At 51.1% G+C, this 20,896-nt stretch overlaps 1 protein-coding gene across 6 annotated transcripts in view; it reads right to left on the bottom strand.

The window, feature by feature from the left end:
* Positions 1-20,896, bottom strand: part of NTRK3 (neurotrophic receptor tyrosine kinase 3) — a 398,556-nt gene that overhangs the window by 286,880 nt on the left and 90,780 nt on the right. The gene's annotated exons all lie outside the window — the stretch shown is intronic.

Below are 20,896 nucleotides of genomic sequence, written 5' to 3'. Positions count from 1 at the left end.
AGCATTCTTAACATTCATGATAGTGGAAAAAAACCTCTGCAGGTCACCTACAATTTCTTCTACCCAGTCTCTCCCCCAGCAAAGAGGTCCATCAGTGATCAAGACATCAGCCTTTTGTTCACACTTCTGTTCTCCTCCTAATGGCTATTTAATTGTTCTCATTAGGATGTACAGGGGAAAGGAGTAGCCATTAGCGTTCCAAATAATAGAAGAAACACGCCCACGGTTATCACTTTGCCAGGCTCGACAAACAGCTTCTGATGTGGTAGCAGCCCTTAAAGGCAGCAGTCAAACACTGCTAGAACTGAAGTGGACCCCAGGAACAACATACTCACGTACTGATGAGCACGGATGGCTGTAAGGATGCCACGTAGGTAATTACCGACCCGCACACACACAAGCATGTGTGTACTGGCATCCATTAAACACACAGGTAGCAAATGCAAATGCACACTCTCGTTTATTCACATAAGCATATGCACACATATGCTTACACATGCACACCCCTATTTAGGTGATTTCTATAACAGATACTTGGGGAGAACCAAATACAGGCTACAGTGAGGAATGAGGGGTGGACGAGACAGAAGGAACCCCTGACATTTTTATTCAAGTTATAAGGGAGTAAGCAAGAGAGCTGCTGTTTGCCATGAAAAGAAGGAAGGGGACAAGGTGATGGCATTACCGACGTGGAAGAGGGAGACGGCTCCTTTACGCAGGAGCTTAGAGAGGTGTTCTCTGAGAGGGTAACAGCAAGCTGAGCCCAGAGTGAGAAGGAACCAGTGCCAGGCTTGGGCTGTTCTGGGCAGTGGACGCCAAGAAGAGCAAAGGCAGGGAGGAGGCCAGTGGGGAAGAACGCAGGGGAGAGTGGTTGGGGGTAAGGGAGAAGAGGAAAGAGCCACACCCACCTTTGCTGCCGTAGTGAAGACCTTGGATTTTATTTTAAAAACCAATGAGAAGGCAGTGGATGGCTTTAAGTCGGGAAGTGGCATAATCTAATTACCTTTTTTTTTTTTTTTTTTTTAAGTAAAAGACAAGACTGCTGGAAGGTGGCAGACCACTTAGGAGGTCTCTGTATTGAGAAAGGGGATTAGAGATAACGAAGCAGGTGGACTGGGAGGAGGGGAAGGGAGGGGGAAGGGGCCGCCAGGACCTCCTATTGGATTGGGTCTGGGAGAGGAGGCAGGAAGACGCCAGCAACAAGGCGAGCAGCCTTATTTGTTAAGACCAGGAAGGCTGTGCAAGGGTCATATCTGGGGGTGGGGTTCAGATCAAGAGCTTCCCCTTGCAAACACTGAGTTGGAGATGCCTGTTAGACATCCAGGGAGAGAAATCAACTAGCCTGTTGGCCAGGGGCTAGAGGTCACGGGGGAAGTCCAGGCTGGTGAAATCACAGAGAGTATGCACACCTTTCACAAGGACAGATGACAGACACAAGGACCCGAGGGACACGGCTTCCCCTTTGCATCTGAGGCCGCCCTACCCTTGGTGACAGCCTGTGACTATGTTAAGAAAGGCAACCCCGTTTCTGCAGGTGCAGGGGACTGGTAGACAAAAAAAGGGGGGCCATAGGCAGGGAGGGGGCCCTAAGCTTCCTGTTCTGCTCCCCCTGCAGCCAGCACTGTCCTTCCAGGGCCCTCCTGCCCACAGGGCGCTGTCTAGGGTAGGTGCCCCGCAGCCCGCCTCCTGCCCATGGGGTGTAGAGCTCTAATGCGTGTGACTCACTGAAAGCTCATCAACCGTGACCTGTCCACATGCTCCCCTTCACAAAACCCCTACCAGCAGTCTGCTTGTGCCTACAGACTTCCTGCACCCGCGCTGACCAGAAGGAAACGGGTGATAAAGGAGGACCTGCACAATGACCACTTGAGGACACACTGGGGCAAAGCGCCCTGGGACCCACAGCTCAGGAGGCTGGAGCGTGGATCAGATGCACACGCCAAGCTGTGTGGGCTAGAGGCTGACTTTACAGTAGGTTTCACGCCCGGAGCTCAGACCTCGGGGTCAAGGACACCGGGTGTCAATGCCACTCTGAGTCCCTGTTACCATTAGCCTCTACGATGTTTCAGCAAATGTGAGTGACGCATCCAGGCAGAGTCTTCTGTTTTGTTTTGTGGTTCTCCCAGCTCACTGTCTACACAGCGGCAGCAAAAGTAAAGGCAAGGCCCGCCTGCCATGAGGTCTCGGCCTCCCTGCAGCACAGCCTTGAACAGAACCCCAGTTCTAAAATGGAGCAGCACCCCGTAAGAGTCAGCAGCCAGGAACCCCAGAGTCACAGAGCCCTCAGAAGTATGCCCCGTCTGTCCCTCCCCCACCATCGCCACTCCACCCCCAGCAAGAAGCAAGAGACAGGAGTAATCCGGATGAAGTGGGGACCCTGCCCATCCCCGAGGGGGTCCAGCCACGGAGAGTACAAGGGGTTCGTGGGGAGCCGGAGGCAGGGGGCAGGCTGCCAGCAATGTCCCTTCACAAAGGTCATGTTATGCTACATCAGGCAGAAATGTCATGAGAAAATTGGATTCGGAAAGATAGAAAATACCAAGCATTCTGGGCAAATCACGAATAAGAATCAGTATTATCTCCTTAGTACAAGATGGATGGGACTGGGGGGCAGGGGGCGGGACACTCCGTAAGGGGGAGGTGGGCTCCTCTTCCTCCGGGGGGCGTCCTGGCTTCATCTTCCTCCTGCCCCTGCCACACCCAGCAAGATTCCTCCAGTTCCTTGGCCAGATGGAGCGGCCACTGCAGTGGTCACAGGCTCTGTCCAGGAGGACAAAGTCCCCTCCTCCCCCACTGCCTCGCTGGTACACAGACCATCCTCTCTTGTGGGAAGGAAAGCCTGCCCTTACTCCCTCTACAGACCAGCTCCTCTCCCCTCTCCCGTCCTCACTCCTTTCCGCCTCCCTGCACTGCCACCACGATCAACACCCACCTTTCACCAAGGGCTAACTAAGCACCAGGTACCGTGTTAAGCACTTTTACACTCGTGACCGTATTTAATATTTACAGCAACCGTACAAAGCGGGTATCACCATTATCTCCACAGCAGAGATGAGGAAACTGGGGCTCAGAGGTTGCTGTCCGAAGCTGAGGAGGTCTGAGTGGCCTTAATGCAAAGGCTCCAGCAACGAGCAACACGTGACACACCCCGGGACATTTGCAAGCAACCCACAGACATCTAAATTCCCAGGTAGACACACACACACACACACACACCCCTCAGGTGTCGCCAGAGACAGCGACACTGTGCTGCACAAGTCCCTGGAGGAGTGCAGTGTGAGCAGCCTGTGCGACTGCACACAGCACCTCGCCAGAGAGAAGCATCCAGCCCCAGAGACAAATGAATCCACAAAAGACAAGTAAGGCAAACATACAGCCACCACGAGACAAGCAGGGCACGCCTCTGGCCACACGGGCATTTATAAATGCTCGTGGCGCAGGGCACACGGGGAAGCTGAGAGGGCTTTAACAGACTTACCACCCACTCAGAATTCACTGCCCCTGATTTTCCTTCCAACTAGCGCCTCACCTGCACTCACCTGTCGCCAGTTATTGATGGGCTGGTTATCTTGCTCATCAGACAAGGGTTTACTTAAGAACCATCCTGCCTCTGGGCCCCACAGCAGCCTCTTCCTGGATCCTCCTCCCTAAAAGATCCATTATCACCTGCCTCTGACTTTTGCTTGGGTCAGCGGCCAGTTTCCAAGCCACCTGACCACTGGAATTAATTCAGTGAGCACAATCTTACGAGATGATGTATCAAACACTTTCCCAAAATCAAGCTCTGTGACATTGCCCCCATATCCCTCATCCGAGACTACCAAACAAAGCCATTAATTCTGTCCTGCGCTCCTGGCTCTCTCACAGCCCAGACTCTGGGGCCCAGAGTCATGAACAATGATGAGGCACTTACTGGGTGCTCTGGGGACAGGGAGCCAGACACACAGATGGCCAAAATCTGACCGTGAGGAAAGACAGGGCTGAGATGGCCCTTCCTGCATTAACCCCTTGGTGATCTCCAGTGAACTTCAGTGTGGCCAGCAGTCCCATGACCTTCCTAAAGGGGGCGCCCAACTGCAGCAGCACGGAACCCGTGAATGCAGAGGATGTCACCCTCTACCCTCGGAACCCTACTGTCCAAGGAAAGGATCACTCAAGAGGGACCTGTTGCCAAGAAAAGCCAACCAGATGGATTCTTCCGTTGCCCCAAAGAAACATATCCTTGGGGGCTGAGACTTGAGAAGGTGACACTAAACTCCATCCACAAGAGACCCAGGAGACGAGGAACTTCATAGATTTCCTGGATTCACGGCACGGCTGACATCTGGAAGTGCCCCCTCCTCTACTGGCAGACGCAGGCCCACGGGGCAGGTTATGTCTCAGGACTCAACTGTGTAAGGGACCGCTGGTGGCAGGTGCCCCGCTATTCCCGTGCTATTGTGCCAGACCGTCCCACCCACCACCTAGGTCGGCCAGGCACCCCACACCTGTTCACGTCCACACCGTTGACCCTTTGTCGGGTCTGCCCGGCCCCCACTTCGGTTCCTGCACACTCACTCCACCCCTTCACCTCCTCGATCCCGCTCACTGTGGTTTTGTCTTCTTGGTCACGGGCTCAATTGCATCCCCTCAAAATTCATATGCTGAGGGGTGCCCGGGTGGTTCAGTCGGCTGAGCAACCAACTTTGGCTCACGTGGTGATCTCAAGGTTCGTGGATTCGAGCCCCACATTGGGCTCACTGCTGTCAGCACAGAGCCCGCTTCAGATCCTCTGTTCCCCAATCTCTCTGCCCCTCCCCCACTCATGTCCTCTCTCTCTCTCTCTCAAAAATAAATAAAACGTAAAAAAAAAAATTGTATGTTGGGGCACCTGGGTAGCTCAGTCGATTAAGCATCTGACTTCAGCTCAAGTCATGATCTCTCAGTTTGTGAGTTCGAGTCCTGCATCGGGCTCTGTGCTGACAGCTCAGAGCCTGGAACCTGCTTCGGATTCTGTCTCCCTCACTCTCTGCCCCTCCCCTATTCGTGCTCTGTCTCTCTCAAAAATAAACATTAAATTTTTTTTTTTAATTCGTATGTTGACATCATAACCCTCAGTACCTCTAAAAGTGACTGTACTTGGAGACAGAGCCTTCAAAGAGGTAATTAAGGTTAAGTGAGGTCACTGAGATGAACCCTAATCCAATAGGGCTGGTGTGTTTACAAGAAGAGATTAGGACACAGGCATGTACAGAATGGGACCGTGTGAAGACACGGGGAGAGGACATCCATCTACAAGGCAAGGAGAGAGGCTTCAGAAGAAGCCAACCTTGCCAACGCCTTGACCTGGGACCTCCAGCCTCCAGAACTGTGGGAGATACCTTTCTGTTGTCTCAGCCGTCCAGACCTGTTAGAGCAGTTCAAACAAACTATATACTTGTTGTCCTTAGTGCATTTACCCCCTGGCCCTGACAGCCAAGCTGGCCGCTCTACTGTGACCCCTGAAAGGCTCCAAGCCATGACTTTCCATCACTACCTTGCTCTATGCCCAGGTGCTCCAGGAACCCACCTCCCAATCAGGTTCCAGCTGCTAAGATCTAACCTGGCATCTGTCCACTAGATAGATCCCCCTGGGCACACGCAGGTGTTTTTCTGCAAAAGAGCGTGAAAAGAGAAAGTTGAGCTTCCTAGGACACCCACCTGGCCCCTCCCTGACCGCCACACCAACTGGGGAGCTGGCCTGGGCAGGTGGGATTGAGGCGACTTCCAGCCTCGGTCTGGAGGCTCAGAGACCCAGGCTCTTCCTGTCAACCAACTCAGAGACTGGTGGTGCTAACGCCCTGCCTCCAAGAGGCCGCGCCCCATCAACCTGCCTTTCCCCAAGCATCCAGACTGAGGAGTCGCCTCCGTCAGGAATCACCCTCCCAGATGGCCTCAGGGAGTTTGTTCTCTGCTCCCTGACACGCAGTAGTCCTGGTATCTGAGCTGCCTTCTTGGATGCATCACAACTAGGGCTGGGTGTCCTGGGGGATCGGCTTTTCCAAGACACCAGAAGGTGCCAGGTTCTCTCTCTGAAGCCCCGGGCCCTTTCTCCATCTTCTCAGACCTGCCTGGGAGTAGTGCTGGGAGGAGCCCCAGCCGACCCTGCTCCGGGTCCCACAGGAAGCCCGGAGCCCGCTGCACCCCGGGCTGTGCTCAGGGGGAGGGCCCAGCCTGGCCCACCCCGGAAGCACGCTTGATGCACCAGCCACCCCTCTCCATCTCTCAACGCAGCTTTCCAGACACTACCCGGTGCCTCCAGGGCCAGTAAGTGCGTGGGGAGCAGCTGATGCCCTGGGGGGAGGTGCCCAGCCCTACCTTCAACCGCATCCATTGGGTGGCCCATGGAGAAGATGGGGCATGGAGGGTGGAGGAGGGTTCCTCAGGTCCCCCACAGCTCCCTGTATATCTGTATAAATGGATGGGATTGTAACGGGGCCCCACCCACCCCCATGTTGTTATCACTGGGCCATAGTCTGTGTCTCCTCTCCCGGCCCTCCACTCTCTTCCTCTATTTTAATTTCGTGTTCTTTTCCGGGTTCCACCCGAGCCCTTGTACCGCCTTCCAGATTCCTGTTTATAAGTCCCATCGCCTCTGCGCTGGACTTGGATGTGAAACTCATCTCAATAAACCCTTTGGAGCAAGGGAAGAAAAAAAAAGAATACTGAGAACCGGGAGTGATGAACGCCACAGTCCCTTGACTTTTCCTAGAGGATTCGTTCAGCCACTTGCAAAAGGCATGATTCTGAACACCCTAGGGGCTCCAAGCACAGCTAACCAGAACACGGCCAAGGTCAAGCCCCTCCTCATCTTGTAGGCTCCCAGGAGCCGAGGCTCACTGGCTGCATCCATCATCATCTAAGTCTTATTTCCTTCATCCAAGAAGGCAGCATTTTGAAAGGGGGGATTCTTGGGGCACCTGGGTGGCCCAGTCGATTAAGCATCTGACTCTTGATTTCAGTTCAGGTCATGATCTCACAGTTGTGAGTTCAAGTTCCGCTTGGGATTCCTCACTGAGCCTAGAGCCAGTTTAGGATTCTCTCGCTCTCCCTCTCTGCCCCTCCCCCACTTGTGTGTGCGTTCCCGCTCTCTCTCAAAATAAATAAATATTTTGAGGAAAAAAAAGAAGAAAAATGTGAGTGTTCCTTCTGTAAGAGCCAGTGCCCCCTTGATGATCTGTCTGTCCTCCTTCCCTTTCCCCATAAAGGAAATATCTCCGTGGGTCTTCTTGGACAGAGCCAACTCCCTCCCTTGCCAGGATTCTTTTGACATTGCTGAAGAACGTGGAGGAAAGGTCAAGAAAGGAGAACCCCCTGATGCAGCACCAACCCCACAGAGAGTTTGCTGGAAAGAAGCCAACCAGCCACGGAGAAGGAGGCAGCTGACAGTCTACTGCAAACTCCTCCAAGAGCCAGAGCATGTATGCGTCATTGACTTGACCTTGAGACTGTGTGTACAGTTGACCCCACACCAGAGGTGACTGCAGCCTGACATGAGGAGCTGTTACGGTGGCGGCCACCAAAGTCCCTGGGCTGAACAGGCGAGGAAGAAGGAAGCACCACGCAATCCCATCCCCAAGGCCTGCTGCTGGCCACCCAAGAGGCTCTAAGAGCCAACCTCTTAAAATCCAGTTCTGTGACAAGAAAGCTGGGGCTGCTGCCCAACCTTCCTCTTGAAGACCAAGAATATCCTTCTACATCATTGATATATTTGCTTTTCCCTCAATTAAACGGCTGTAAAAGGGGGTGGGGGTTAAAGCCATTTGAGCCATTTTTATTCAGCTAAATTACACTGGATGGCTCATTTAATGAACTTTAATGAAGCCAAAATGCTTTCTCTAATCAAATCTCCAATGACGTGACTGGTGCCTTGACCTTAGATTGGGAGGCTGGAGACAGCTATTCTACAAGGGCCCTGTGTTGGGCTAACCCAGGGTTTCCCAGAGTATGTTCCCAGGAATCTGAGGTCCGCAGTACATTAAGGGATTTTCCAAAGGGAAAATATTGTTGTTGAATAAGGTGGTTCCCAACAAAACAAAACACACTTATTTACTGCAGAACTTCTCAGAGCCTTTCCTAAGAGAAGGAGCTGACCTACTGAATCTCAAACTTACTGGACCACAGAATCATCCAGCAAAAATATCACCCCAACCCCCCAAAAATCACCCCACGTAACATAGAGAAATGATGGCTGTCATAAGAAACATGTATTTGCTCTTGGTACAGGGTTCTTGGCTCAGAGCTGCCAAAACCCTTAGGATTTCTTGAGCAGTTAAGAATAATGAGAGGATCTTTTATTATAATATTTGATCTCTTGTCCTCAGTCCCTGAAATTACTTCAGAGAATGAGGTGACTTTTGTAAAGCCCCTGCACATGGGCGGGGGGGGGGGTGGTGGTGCTGATTGGAACTCTCAGTCCCACCCCCTCATTTCTGGGGAGGGGAAAGGGAGCAAAGGTTGAATCAGTCGCCAATGGGCAATGATTTGATCAATGATGCCTACATAATAAAGCCCCCATAAGAAAGGAGTTTGGGGGCTGGCAAAGCGGAACACTTCCAGGCGCCACCATGCCAGACCCCAAACACCACAAGGACAAAAGAGCCTTTATTCGGGACCTGGCCCTACGTATCTCTTCATCTGCTTGTGGAATTTGCATTCTTTACTATCCTTTGTAATAAACTAGTAATCTAGTTGAGTAAATGAGCTTCCTGAGTTCTGTGAGCTACTCTAGCAAATTTATCGAACCCAAGGGAGGGGTCAAGGGAACCTCTGATTTTCAGCCAGGTTGTGAGAAGCACCAGCGACAATCTGGATTTGGGACTGGCGTCTGGAGTAGCGACTGAGCCCTTCACTTGTGGAGTCTGATGCTATCTCTGGGTAGATAGTGTCAGAATTGAGTTGAATTGTGGGACACCCAGCTGGTGTCCCAGAATTGCTTGGTGGTGTAGGGGGAAAAAAACCCACACATTGGAATTGGGTGCAGAACTCTTCATCGTGGTGTGCGGGGGCCAGCAAGCTATGGTCCGTGGGCCGGCACTGTTTTTTCGGTTTTTGTAAATACGATTTTGTCACAACACAACCATGCCCCTTCATTAACGTGTTGTCTGTGCCCATGTCCTCGGTGGGATAACGGTCCTCCAAAGATGTCCACATCCTGGTCCCCGTTATCTGTGAACAGATCAACTTCCATGGCAAAAGAGACTTTGCAGATGCGATTAAGAGTGTGGACCTTGAGAAAATTGTTCTGAATTCTCCCAATAGCCCCAGTGCAATCGCAAGCATCCTCAAAAGTGGAAGAGGGGGACAGACAGAAGATCAGAGAGAGCTGTGACAATGGAAGAAAGGAAAAGAGATGTGATGTGCTGGCTTTGAAGATGGAGGAAGGCACCACAGGCCAAGGAATGTGGCATGGCCTCTAGAAGCTGCAAGAGGCAAAGTAACAATTCTCCCTTAGAACCTCCAGAAGGGACCCCAGCCCTGTAGACATCTTGATTTTAGCCAAGTGAGGCCCATGTTGGACCTCTAAGCTACACAGTGTAAGACAAGAAATCTGTGTGTTTAAGCCACAACGTTTAGGGTAATTTGTTACAGCAGCTACAGAAAACTCATACACCCTTACAGGGCACCTGGTGGTTCAGTCAGTTAAACGCCCGACTAAGGCCTTTTGGCTAAGGTCATGATCTCACAGTTGTGGGTTCAAGCCCCATATCAGGCTCCGTGCTCACAGCATGGGGCCTGCTTGGGATATTCTCTCTCTCTCTCTCTCTCTCTCTCTCTCTCTCTCTCTCTCTCTCTCCCTCCCTCCCTCCCTCTCCCCTCCTTGCATGCTCTTTCTCTCTCAAATAAAGTTTTTGAGAGAGAGAGAAGAGAGTGAGAAAGCACATGAGCAGGCAAGGGGCAGAGGCAGAGGGACACAGAATTCAACTCAATTCTGACACTATCTACCCAGAGATAGCATCAGACTCCACAAGTGAAGGGCTCAGTCGCCACTCCAGACGCCAGCAGGCTCCACCCTGCCAGCAAGGAGCCAAATGTGGGGCTCGAACCCACGAGCTGTGAGATCATGATCTAAGCCAAAGTCAAGAGCCGAACGTTTCACTGACTGAGCCACCCAGGTGCCCAATAAATAAACTTTGGGGAAAAAAAGTGGGGTGCCTCCACATGGCTGGCTCAGTCGGTGAAGCATCTGACTCTTGATTTTGGCTCAGGTCATGATCTCACAGTTCGTGAGTTCGAGCCCCACATCGGGTTCCACACGGACAGTGTGGAGCCTGCTTGGGATTCTCTGTCTCCCTCTCTCCCTGCGCCTCCCCTGCTTACTCTCTATCTGTCTCTCTGTCAAAATAAAGAAACATTATAAAAACGGAAAGCAAGAAAAGAAAACTCAGACACCCCTTGTAGCTTGCCTAGAGCCACAGAGGTGAGTAGGTGTCACAGAGACCAAATGGTCCGCAAAGCTTAAACTATTTAGTACGTGGACCTTTACAGAAAGAGTGTGCCAGCACGCACCCACCCATAGAAACATAATGTGAGCCACATACGCAGATTCAAATTTTCTAGTGGTCTCTGAAAAGAGACGAAACTAGTTGTATTCATACTTAATATAAAATGTCGTCAATTGACGTGATCAATATCACAAATGCTAATGAGATATTTCATATTCCTTTGTGTGTGTGTTGTAGCTTTGAAATCCATGTGTACTTTACCCCCATAGCACATCTCGTTTGGACGGGCCACATTTCAAGGGCTCAACAGCCATGGATGGCCAAGGCTACCATACTGGTCCACGAAGCTCTAGACCATCTATAAAAGCCAGGCACTGACTGGGGCCCTCAGTGAAGGAGCCTCCAGGAGGTAGAGAAGTCTAACTAGAAGTTCTCCAAAGTAAAGTCAGATGTCCTCTCCCCAGACGCCAATCTGTCCCAGAATCCAGCAGTCACGTGGAAAGGAGTCACTTCGGTTGTCCCCAACTCTGTGGGGACCCCTGAGCAGCTGCCAGCATCCTCTTGGGCTGGAGAAGCTCAGGACAGGCAGGAAAAGGGGACAGGACTTGCTGCACACTGAGAGGGTGAAGAAGGACTGTGGCCCAGCACACGAGAGACTAAACTTGGGCATGACTGCTGGACCTCAGGAATGCTTGGCCCACCTCATCAAGCCCAGACTCCACCTTGAAATTCAGGTCTTTTCGCACAATGACCTCAACCACTCCGTCACCCCCACACCTCCCTTCTCATAACTAACCCTGAAGACCCCACTGTCACCACCACCCCGAACAGAGCGGTATCGCCAGGCTGGCTACACCCTCACAGCTTCCCGGCACTTCTCCATCTCCACACCATGGCCCCCAGCATCCTCTACACTTTCATGCACTTGCTCCCTGTCCTCCAGGTATATTTCAAATAGCCCTAAGTATGGCCAGTGCCACCCACACCGAAACCTTTCCTTCCTTCCTCTTCTCCCCATGCATTCTGTCTGGGCCTCACATACAGCCCACATCTCAGACTTCCAGCTCTGTCTGCTGTGTATGTTTTGGTCTCCCCCAGAAGACTGCTCTTCCTTCAGGTAAAGAACACACTTCTTTTCAGTTCAATAGCCTTTATAGCCCCTGGAGCATAGTAAGTATTCAATAAACGTACAGCAAGTTCAGGTGAATTCCCACAAAACCTTGGCATCACATGGGTCTGGGAGCTGTTCCCAAGCTCTGTCACCCTGGGCATGTTACTTGACCTGTCTCATCATATGGAAACTGGGGATACTGCAGGGCCTGTCCCCATGAATTGTGGTGAGGAGTACATGGACCTTGGCAAACGGGGCACAGAAAGCAGCTGGTACGAGGCCTGGCCCTTGATAAATACAATCTATCATTTTCCATGCATATGGCACCTCTCCCCTTATCTGCCCATCTCCAGTCACTGCTGGAGCTCCGACAGGCCCAAGCCCATTAAAACAAGTTCCAGAGGCCCAGGCGATAACCCCCTGAACTCAGGCATCAGCAAAATCTCAGTTCAACCAAAGAACACACAGCCACCCGTTTTAATTGGCATCTACTCCCCTGGAGCCGTGCTGGTGTCTGAACTCCTGCCCAGCCCAGCCCCTGCCCACATGCTCGGGCAGAGACTGAAGGCCCCACAGGTCAAGGGAACGGTAGCCCTCACCACAAAGCCTGGGGTCCAGAGGTAAGGCTCATGAAAAATCCTTACCATCAGCTCTGAGCCTTCTTTCAGTCTGCTTCTCACCAGACCTTGAATGTTATTGAGACTATATTCTGAGGGGTTTTGCTCCCTGGGAGTTTCTTTTCAGACAAATTAACCAAAAGCTAATTGCCCTGAAGCATGAGGGCTCTCTCTGGAGCTCTGAGGGGGTGGGGGTAGAGGGTTGACGGGCATGGGGCATTCCTACCAGTTGGTCCCCTCAGGGGAGGAGAAGGCTGGGTCTGGCTCCGGGAGCCACGGCACCCAAGGGACTCTGGTACATGAACAAAGGTGACACAGTGATGTGGCCAATGCATCACACTCATTTTTCACTCAAGAGCTGTTGTGATGAGAGAAGAACAAAGACATGGGGAGCATCTGTGAGACAATCAAGAAAGCAAAGCAGGGGCTACTGAGGGAGGAGGGAGCCACAGGTGAGTGTGGCTGCGGCCACAGAGAGGCTGGTGAGGAAACTGCCACATGCACCATTGGGACTGGAGAAACCAGAGTCCGGGGAAAGCAGGCAGGGAGGAGGGCGGGCAGGGGCACGAGTACCACCCTGCTCTTCAAGAAGCAGGATTTGAAGGCATATTCCCGCAGAGTATCTCACTAAAGCGAGAACTGGTACCCAAGATCTACGTTCTAAGATCTACTCTTGGGACTCGAGGAAGATCTATGGCTCTCCCCAAAACAACACAATGTTAAGCACCAAGCGGCTTTGGGCCTGCTTATAAAGAAACATGATTAGCCAGCAATGCATCTGATCCCTCGTGATCCCTCGTGATGAGTGGCTGGAAGGAACACAGGCCAGGGGTGGGTTGGGGGAAGCATCTAGGACACAGGTTCTCCAACTCTGGGCATGAGCATCACCTGGAGGGTTAGAAAAGCCAGACAACCAGGCTCCATCTCCCAGAGCTTCTGATTCAATAGGCCTGGCCTGGAATTTGCATTGCTAAGCAGTTCCCAGAGAGACGCCCACCCTGCCAGTTTGGGAACCACACTTCCAGAACCACTGACAGTAGTGAAGTTTTGTCTTTGCAACGAGTTTGCTTCGCCTCTTATCAACTCCTTCTGTCCCGAAAGGTCAGATGATCGTTAGTTATGTTAGTATGGGAGAACAAAACAGCCATGTGTCCAGATGTAAAGAGACACCGTGCGAAGAGCCAAGGAACCGAGAACTCCTGGGAACAGACGCCATTGTTAATAACTAGAAAGGGGACTTGGCCTCCCCATCTGAAACCTGGTGGAGGGCTGCACCATGAGAGGTGCCCATAGGCAGTCTGGAGAAGGGCTGGGACAGTGCTAAAAACGGACTAATGTGAGCAGGTGGGGACCCTGCTCAGCTGCCAAATGGATGGGGTCCCCCTGAGGCCAGGGGACGCACCAAGGAGCAGAGACCTTAGCCCAGGGCCTTGCGGCATTTTCCTAGGAGACTGGAGCATGGTGTCATCGACTAGGATGAAAGGGTTAACTGAAGCCGCTCTTTCCAGAGATAGCTTTGCAGACAGCTGCCTACGGGCTTCAGGTGCCTTTGCACCGGAGCCCTTCAGGCCTCCGTGTCCCTCCCCCTTCCCAGACCAGAGCCTGTCTGTGGATGTAAAGAGCTGTAGCCGACTGCTGTCTGCCTCCCTTCCAGCAGAGCCAGGAGGACGCAGGGATGTCACTGTCACCTGGCAGCCTTCTCATCCGCTGGGCTGGCCAGGAGTCCCGGTCACGGAGACCACGTGAGGAAGTAGGTAACAGATTCGTTTTTACGATGGAATGTGTAGGCAAGGGGCACTGCAGGGAGAGCCCAGGCAGGCAGTGTGGTGGACAGCTCATTATGTCCCCACCTTACTGCTCTGGGACGCCGCATCCCATGGGGCAGGCAGGAGTTTTCTCAAAAGCGTGATCCCAAGACCAGCGGCATCAGCATCACTGGGGACTCAGAAATATACATTCTCAGGGCCCAAGCCCAGACCTGCGGAATCAGAATCGTTCGGCATGAGCCCAGCACCCTACGTGGTACCAAACCCACCAGGCGACACCGGCTCCCACTCCAGCTGTGAGCAGTGGCAATAGTGGCAAACAGCACCGACCCCGGAGCCAGACAGACAAGCTAGACTCTCGGCTCCGGTCCTCGGAAGGCTCTGTCAGTGCAGAGCCCGCTTCGGATCCTCTGTCCCCCTTCTCTCTGCCCCTCCCCCACTCGTGCTTGCTCTCTCTCTCTCTCAAAAATAAACAACATTTAAAAAAAGAGCTCACTTAAACACCACAACAACCCTATAAGGGACGTGCTATCTTCATCATCATCATCATCATCATTTGTCATCATCGCCACATTCCAAAGGAGAGATCATGGAACGAGGAAATTAGATACCTCACCCTGGGCCAGCAGCTGCCTCAAGGGGGAGCCACGAATCAAACCCCCACAGCCTGGCTACAGTCTGTGTTCTTTACCACCTACCAGGAGAAGCAGGAGGTGGTGTGTTACTGGGGACCCATCTCCTGTGATTCCCATGACCCCTGTCTTCCTGTGACCCACTAGGACAAAATCCTACCGTTCTTAAGCAGAATTCGGAAAACCTCCCCACCCCCAGGTGTGGGAAGACTGGAAGTCTTGGTCTCTTGAGAGGGGGAATCACATCAAATTTCCCACCGTGTCCCTTAGTCCAACTGGGACCACACGTAAAGCCAAAAGGGACGAAGACCCACCTGGCAGCAGCAAGGGGCCCAGGGAGAGGCATGGAGATTCCCTCAACCAGCAATCCGCTCCCCCTATGGGCTCCTGACTTGACCGCAGACCAGAGCACAGGCAGGGAGGGGCCTGGCGGAGCCACATACATTGACAACATGCCCAGGGTCAGAGCGCCTCAGAGCACATCTCCAGGAGGCACGTGGGCAGGAGTCCGGCAGCAGAACACACACGCTGAGCTGCCAATGAGTCGAGCACAGGTCAGCCTTTTAGCGTGACTGCCTTGTGCTGGCGGGGGTGGGGGGGGGCACATTTGGGAGCACTGCTTCCCGCTTCTGCTCTGCCCTCAAGCTGCTGAGAAATTCCCTCTGCACGCATCAGATTCTAGAAACAGCAAGCAAAATGGAAGTGCAATAAAGAAGTAACGGGGCTCCGTGTTTCTATCAGATGGTTACACCTGTGATGAACCAGCAGCACCTGGGACTAAGAACTCTACCTAAGACTCTACCACAACCCAAGTTTCTCCCGGATACTTCGAAGGACCAGCACCATAGCAAACAAGAATATAAAGCTTCCAGGAGGTCCGATCCTTGCTTGGCCCCTTTCTAGCTCCGTAATTCTTGGGAGAGCCCACTGCATCACTGAACCTCTTTCTCTCCTCTGAAATGGCAGCAGAATCTCTACCACGTTAAATGGTGGGAATCAAATAAAATATTACACGTGAGCGCCCCATTCAGTGCCCGTCTTACGCAGGCACTCCACGGAGATGGGCTTTTCTTACTAGCAGAGACTCAGAAAGAAAAAAGATGATGAGCTATCACACCTATTATGGTATGACTGAAGTGAGAGGGCCCGCCAGGGGAAGGGGAGGGATGAGGGGCGGGGCCCACACTTCAGATTCCAAATCCTTATAAGAAAACAGGAACGTGGAGGGAGCCATCGCTGCAGGAGCAACAAAACAAGAAAACTCGCACCAGACAAGGCGCTCAGCAGACGCTGCTAAATGGTTTCCAATTAATTAACTGATTACATGATAGAACAGAAGGGGATTCGAAAGAGCGCTGTTGACCTTTAAGAATAATTAATATATCAGGATAGCAAACCCATCCAAGGAAAATAATGAGGAACATTTTAATATTACATTCAAAAGCTCTGGATGGGGCGGCAGATGGGCCTTAGCTAAGCAAACTCCAGCTCCCTCCACCTCCTCCAGCTTCCTATCTACCCACCGCCTCCCACCCAGCCTCTTCCTCCAGATCCTGAGACCTCAGGCCTCCCACCTGTGTGCAGGAGCACGGTGGTCCTGGCCCAGTCCTGTGACCAGCCCGTCCGCCCAGGTAACAATAGCAAAATAAGGAGGGCAGGGTGAAAGGCTCCCCACACTACCGAATGGAAAGGGAGATGCTGAAAGGAGCACATCAGCTCCCCCTCTGCGGTCCACGTGGGTATCGAGAAGCCTCTCTCCCCACCTAGGTCACTGCCAGAGTCAGCACTCCAGACATGGGGTAGGTGCCCCTCCTCCTGGATCCTGACATACATGGCCATTCCACTGTCAGCCCTAATGGGTAACAGGGTGTCGTGTCTGATGGCAAACAGTTCGTACCGTCCGGGAGGTCATGGGCCCACCTACCTTGGTCACAGTCTATGGTTCCGAGCATCCAGCAACATAGTGTTGTTGAGTTGATCTGCAATGAGTTCTCTGCCATGAACAGACTTCCTTGACACTCTGGCTCCTTCCTCCTGGAATTTCTGGCAAATTCCTAGTCACCCTCCAGGACTCCCTGAAATATCCTTCCTCCAAAAAGCCTTCCTGACTGCCACCTCCTCTCGCTTTCCCCACTCACATGTTCCCAGAGCAGTCTGCCCATCCCTTTAGTTTAGCACTTGTCATACTGTCAAATACTGTCAATACTTCGTTACCCAGTGGACACCCTAAGAGTAACAACAAGGCTCTTCTCAAACTCTCTGTATCCCTGATATGATCGAAATACCTGGTAGGGAGTAGGTACCCAGAAAACATGAGTTGAATGATTCCAGGATAAACGGAAGTACTTTGGCTAAAAGGAGGCAAACCCCATAAAACCTTCACTCCTCTTTAGATAGCTCCAAGGATACAAGATCCGTTCATTCAACAAGTACCGATGATGGGTGACCACACACCCTGATTTGCCGAAACAGTCCCAGTTCACACCTGTTGTCCCAGAATCCCATCCAGTAAGTTCCCTTTCACTTTGTGCCCCAGTTTGAACAATAATTTTACTGAATTCCTACTATGTGCTATGCACTCTTCCAGCTGTTGGTTTATAGCACAGAACAACAAAGATAGGCAAAGTCTCTAAACAAAGTTTTAGTATCATCCCAGCTTTTACTATATTGAAAGCAACCTCCATCCCCTTGATCATTCAGCCCATACTAATTTGGTACCTAGTCCACGGCAGGCAAGGCTAGGTGCAGGCACACGAAGGGAATAAGACACATTCTCCCATGGAAACCATTCACTGCCTATATTTCCAGAAGAATCTGGGGAAGGAGACTTGTCTCAAAGGTTTGCATGTGGCTCAGAATTTGAATGCCCCTTCTAGTCTTTAACCCCTGCTGGCCCCACAGAATGGTGGGATGCAGTCAGGTTGGTCACAGTCCCTATATCCATGCACATCAGCTGACCCAAGGCAGGTGTCTTGCTCTAAAACATCTTGGGTTGTTTTTTTTTGTTTGTTTGTTTGTTTTTTGCCGGGGCAGGGGGTGGCACCTGGGTGGCTCAGTTGGTTAAGTGTCTGACTTCAGTTCAGGTAATGATTTCATGGTTCGTGGGTTTAAGCCTGGCATTGGGCTCTGGGCTGCCAGCTCAGAGCCTGGAGCCTGCTTCATATTCTGTGTCTCCCCACCTCTCCACCCCTTCCCCATTCGTGCTCTGTCTCTCTCTCTCTCTCAAAAGATGAATAAACATTCAAAACTTTTTAAAAATTAAAATAGGGGCGCCTGGGTGGCGCAGTCGGTTAAGCGTCCGACTTCAGCCAGGTCACGATCTCGCGGTCCGTGAGTTCGAGTCCCGCGTCGGGCTCTGGGCTGATGGCTCAGAGCCTGGAGCCTATTTCCGATTCTGTATCTCCCTCTCTCTCTGCCCCTCCCCCGTTCATGCTCTGTCTCTCTCTGTCCCAAAAATAAATAAACGTTGAAAAAAAAAATTTAAAAATAAATAAAACATCTTATTATTTCTAATCCTTAAAAGCAGCAGGTCAGAGAGTATTTGCAAGAAAGCACAGGGCTACAGATATGAGAGACCCTGGAGAACAACCCCTAGTACCCCATGACTCCAAGGAGACCCAGCCCACTCCTGATCTCCCTCCTCATTCCTCAGGTTCTTATCTGTTTTCACACAGACTCTCCCAGCCCAGCTGATTCGAAATTCCTGCAGAGTTCAGGATCCTACAGCTATCCTTATTTCCAAAGCTCACGTGGCTTTGCTTCCGCTACAACTCTCCATATTACCACTCTCTCTTCTCCTCCTTGACTGCCGGTAACAGCCATGTCCCCTCTCCTGAGCTACAGCCACAGTTAGGGGCCAGCTGCCCTCGTCTTCCCAGCCCCACTCCTATCTCAATCTCACGTCCAATGTCAGCTGAAAACATCTCTTTTCTCCTTTTAATTACACTTCTCTGCTCCCTCTCTGTTATTGGCCTCATGACTCAGGGCTTTAATTTATTCACCAAACAATGTCATTACACCACTGTTTTCTGTAATTTATGCCATGCACAGTCTTTTGGCCTCTGTTGTCCAATTCCGCAAAATGTTTGGGAAAAGCAGTGCTCGTTCCTATTCCCCATGGCCTCTCTCCTGCAGAGATCTGGCAGAGTCCCCGGAGACTTATGCAAGACCTCTTATCTCATACTGAATATATGGAGCCCAGAACGACCCCCACCCTACTTGGTTCCATGTGGATTCTCAAGGAATTGTTTCTTCACATCCCCCCAGGTTGTGTGAGGATCGTATAATCTGGAAACAGGAGGGCATCTGTCTATAGAGCCAAGGCACTTCGGATTGAGACGTGGCAGAAATGAGAGCTAAGGAGAACAGAATGGAAAAGCACATGAGGGCATGGTCCTGGCAAAGACTGGTACTCCCAGGGGAGACCATCCACACAAGGAGTTGTGAACTGCTTTTCTGCTTACCGTTCTTTTCACAAAGCAGAAGACATCGTTTGCACTTTGATCACAAACATTGTTAAATGAAAGCATGCAAGTCAATTTCACTGAATGGTCTGAATTTCATAAATCGTGCATTGAGCAGGGTGCCAAATTCAGCTAATTCTTTCTTATACCAGTGCTACTTACACTGACCTCAACTTAATTTAAACCTTGAGCTTTGAACACAAGTGCAAACAATTAATTAACTTGCTAATCTTTGTTCCGTGCTATGGGGATTTTTTCCAGAATCATTAACAATAATCATGTGAATAAACTAAAGAAAATTGGGATACAGAAATAATTTTCCGAGAAGTAGAAATAATGAGTAGCATTTATTGAGTGCTTGTTAGGAACTAATTACTAAAGATATTAGATATCAGATATTAAAGATATTAGTCCACCGACTCTTCCCCAAAATCATTTATGTTCCATATTATTGTTATGATTTGTTCTCATTTTACAGATAAAAAAAAATCCATGGCTTAGAGGTTAGCTAGCTAGTTCAAGGTCACAAAGCTGGTACTGTTAAAATAAGGGCTGAATCAGTGTGTCTGTTTCCAGAATCCATCACCTTAGCACACTACCATAGTGTGTGCCTGTGTGTGTGCGTGTGTTGTCTCTGTGTGTGCATTGCACCTGCATATAAGCCTGAAGGTGTCTGGACTTCCAGTCAAGGGCTCTGTTTTATACACCCAAGTGAAAGCCTTCCAAGAATGAAGAGGGCACAGGGACAAGAAGTACCACGAGTACCATAACTCAGCCAGCTCTGCTATGCTGCTCCCATAGTTTGTCCCCCTCTGACTATTCCTATGATAAAACACATGACAGATGCACTTGCTTTCGGCCCCATTCAACAGAAACAGAACAGGCTTGGTAAAGGAATGAGGACAGCAACTCTGGACCACAGACCCGGGGAGCTCTACCCTTGAGGAAAGAGCCCCCCTGCAGTTCAGTTCCCTTCTCATGGACCTAGAGGATTCCCCAGTTCAGGGTAAACGAAGTCATAAATCATAATCCTCCTCCCCTCTGCCCTGGACCTGGGAGGAGAGAATGGAAATGAGTAGACCCTTCTCACATGCCCTTTCCTGTTTACGTTTGGATCTCACCAGGCAGGCCAGCAGAGTTCTGTCCACCCCATGTGCGAGGCTCTTCCTGAACACCACCCGGCTCTCGCTTAAGAGCACAGCTGAGCCACCAGCAACTGTGATGATGCTAGAGAGAGGAAAACGGGGAGCCCAGGACCTGGGAGCCTCTCTGGGGAGCTGTTGACAGCTTACTGGGCCCCCAGAGCTCCCTAGGCTCTGGCCATGGTGCTGAATCCCCAGGGACAGGAACAAGGAGGCTGAGAGCTGCATAAGCAAAAGTAATGGTAGTGAGGTATCAGTTTCCCTGCAGAGAAAAAACAATTTTTCAACATTCCTTTGGGGAAAGCTGGGCTCCTAACCACCTCCAGAGACGTGAACCAGCCTTTGCACCATGATACAACAGAAAGAACATGAATTCTGGAGCAGAAATTTACAGATATGAATCTGTAACTTTAGTTGTGTGACTCTGGGCAAGTTACATAACCTCTCTGAGCCCCAGAGTCCTCATTTATAAAACAGGAAGAATGTCACTTATTCGAACAGGATTACTGTTGGAGGAGTGCTTAGCAGGGAGCTTAACACCATAAATATTTCTTCTCTTTTTTGTCTCAGCTTTGTTCCCTGCTTGCTTGCAAATGTACATGCACACACACACACAATCTAGTTTTCTCCTTCCTCCTATAAAATACTGCACACATTCCTTCAAAAACAAATTTAAGACCCATGTCCTTCCCCAGCATCCCT

Source organism: Herpailurus yagouaroundi, unplaced genomic scaffold (genome assembly GCF_014898765.1).
Source record: "Herpailurus yagouaroundi ecotype Mexico unplaced genomic scaffold, PumYag 185, whole genome shotgun sequence".
In the NCBI taxonomy this organism is placed as follows: Eukaryota; Metazoa; Chordata; class Mammalia; order Carnivora; family Felidae; genus Herpailurus; species Herpailurus yagouaroundi.
Note: the sequence above shows the minus strand (reverse complement) of the source record. Positions and strands in the feature narration are given on the sequence as shown.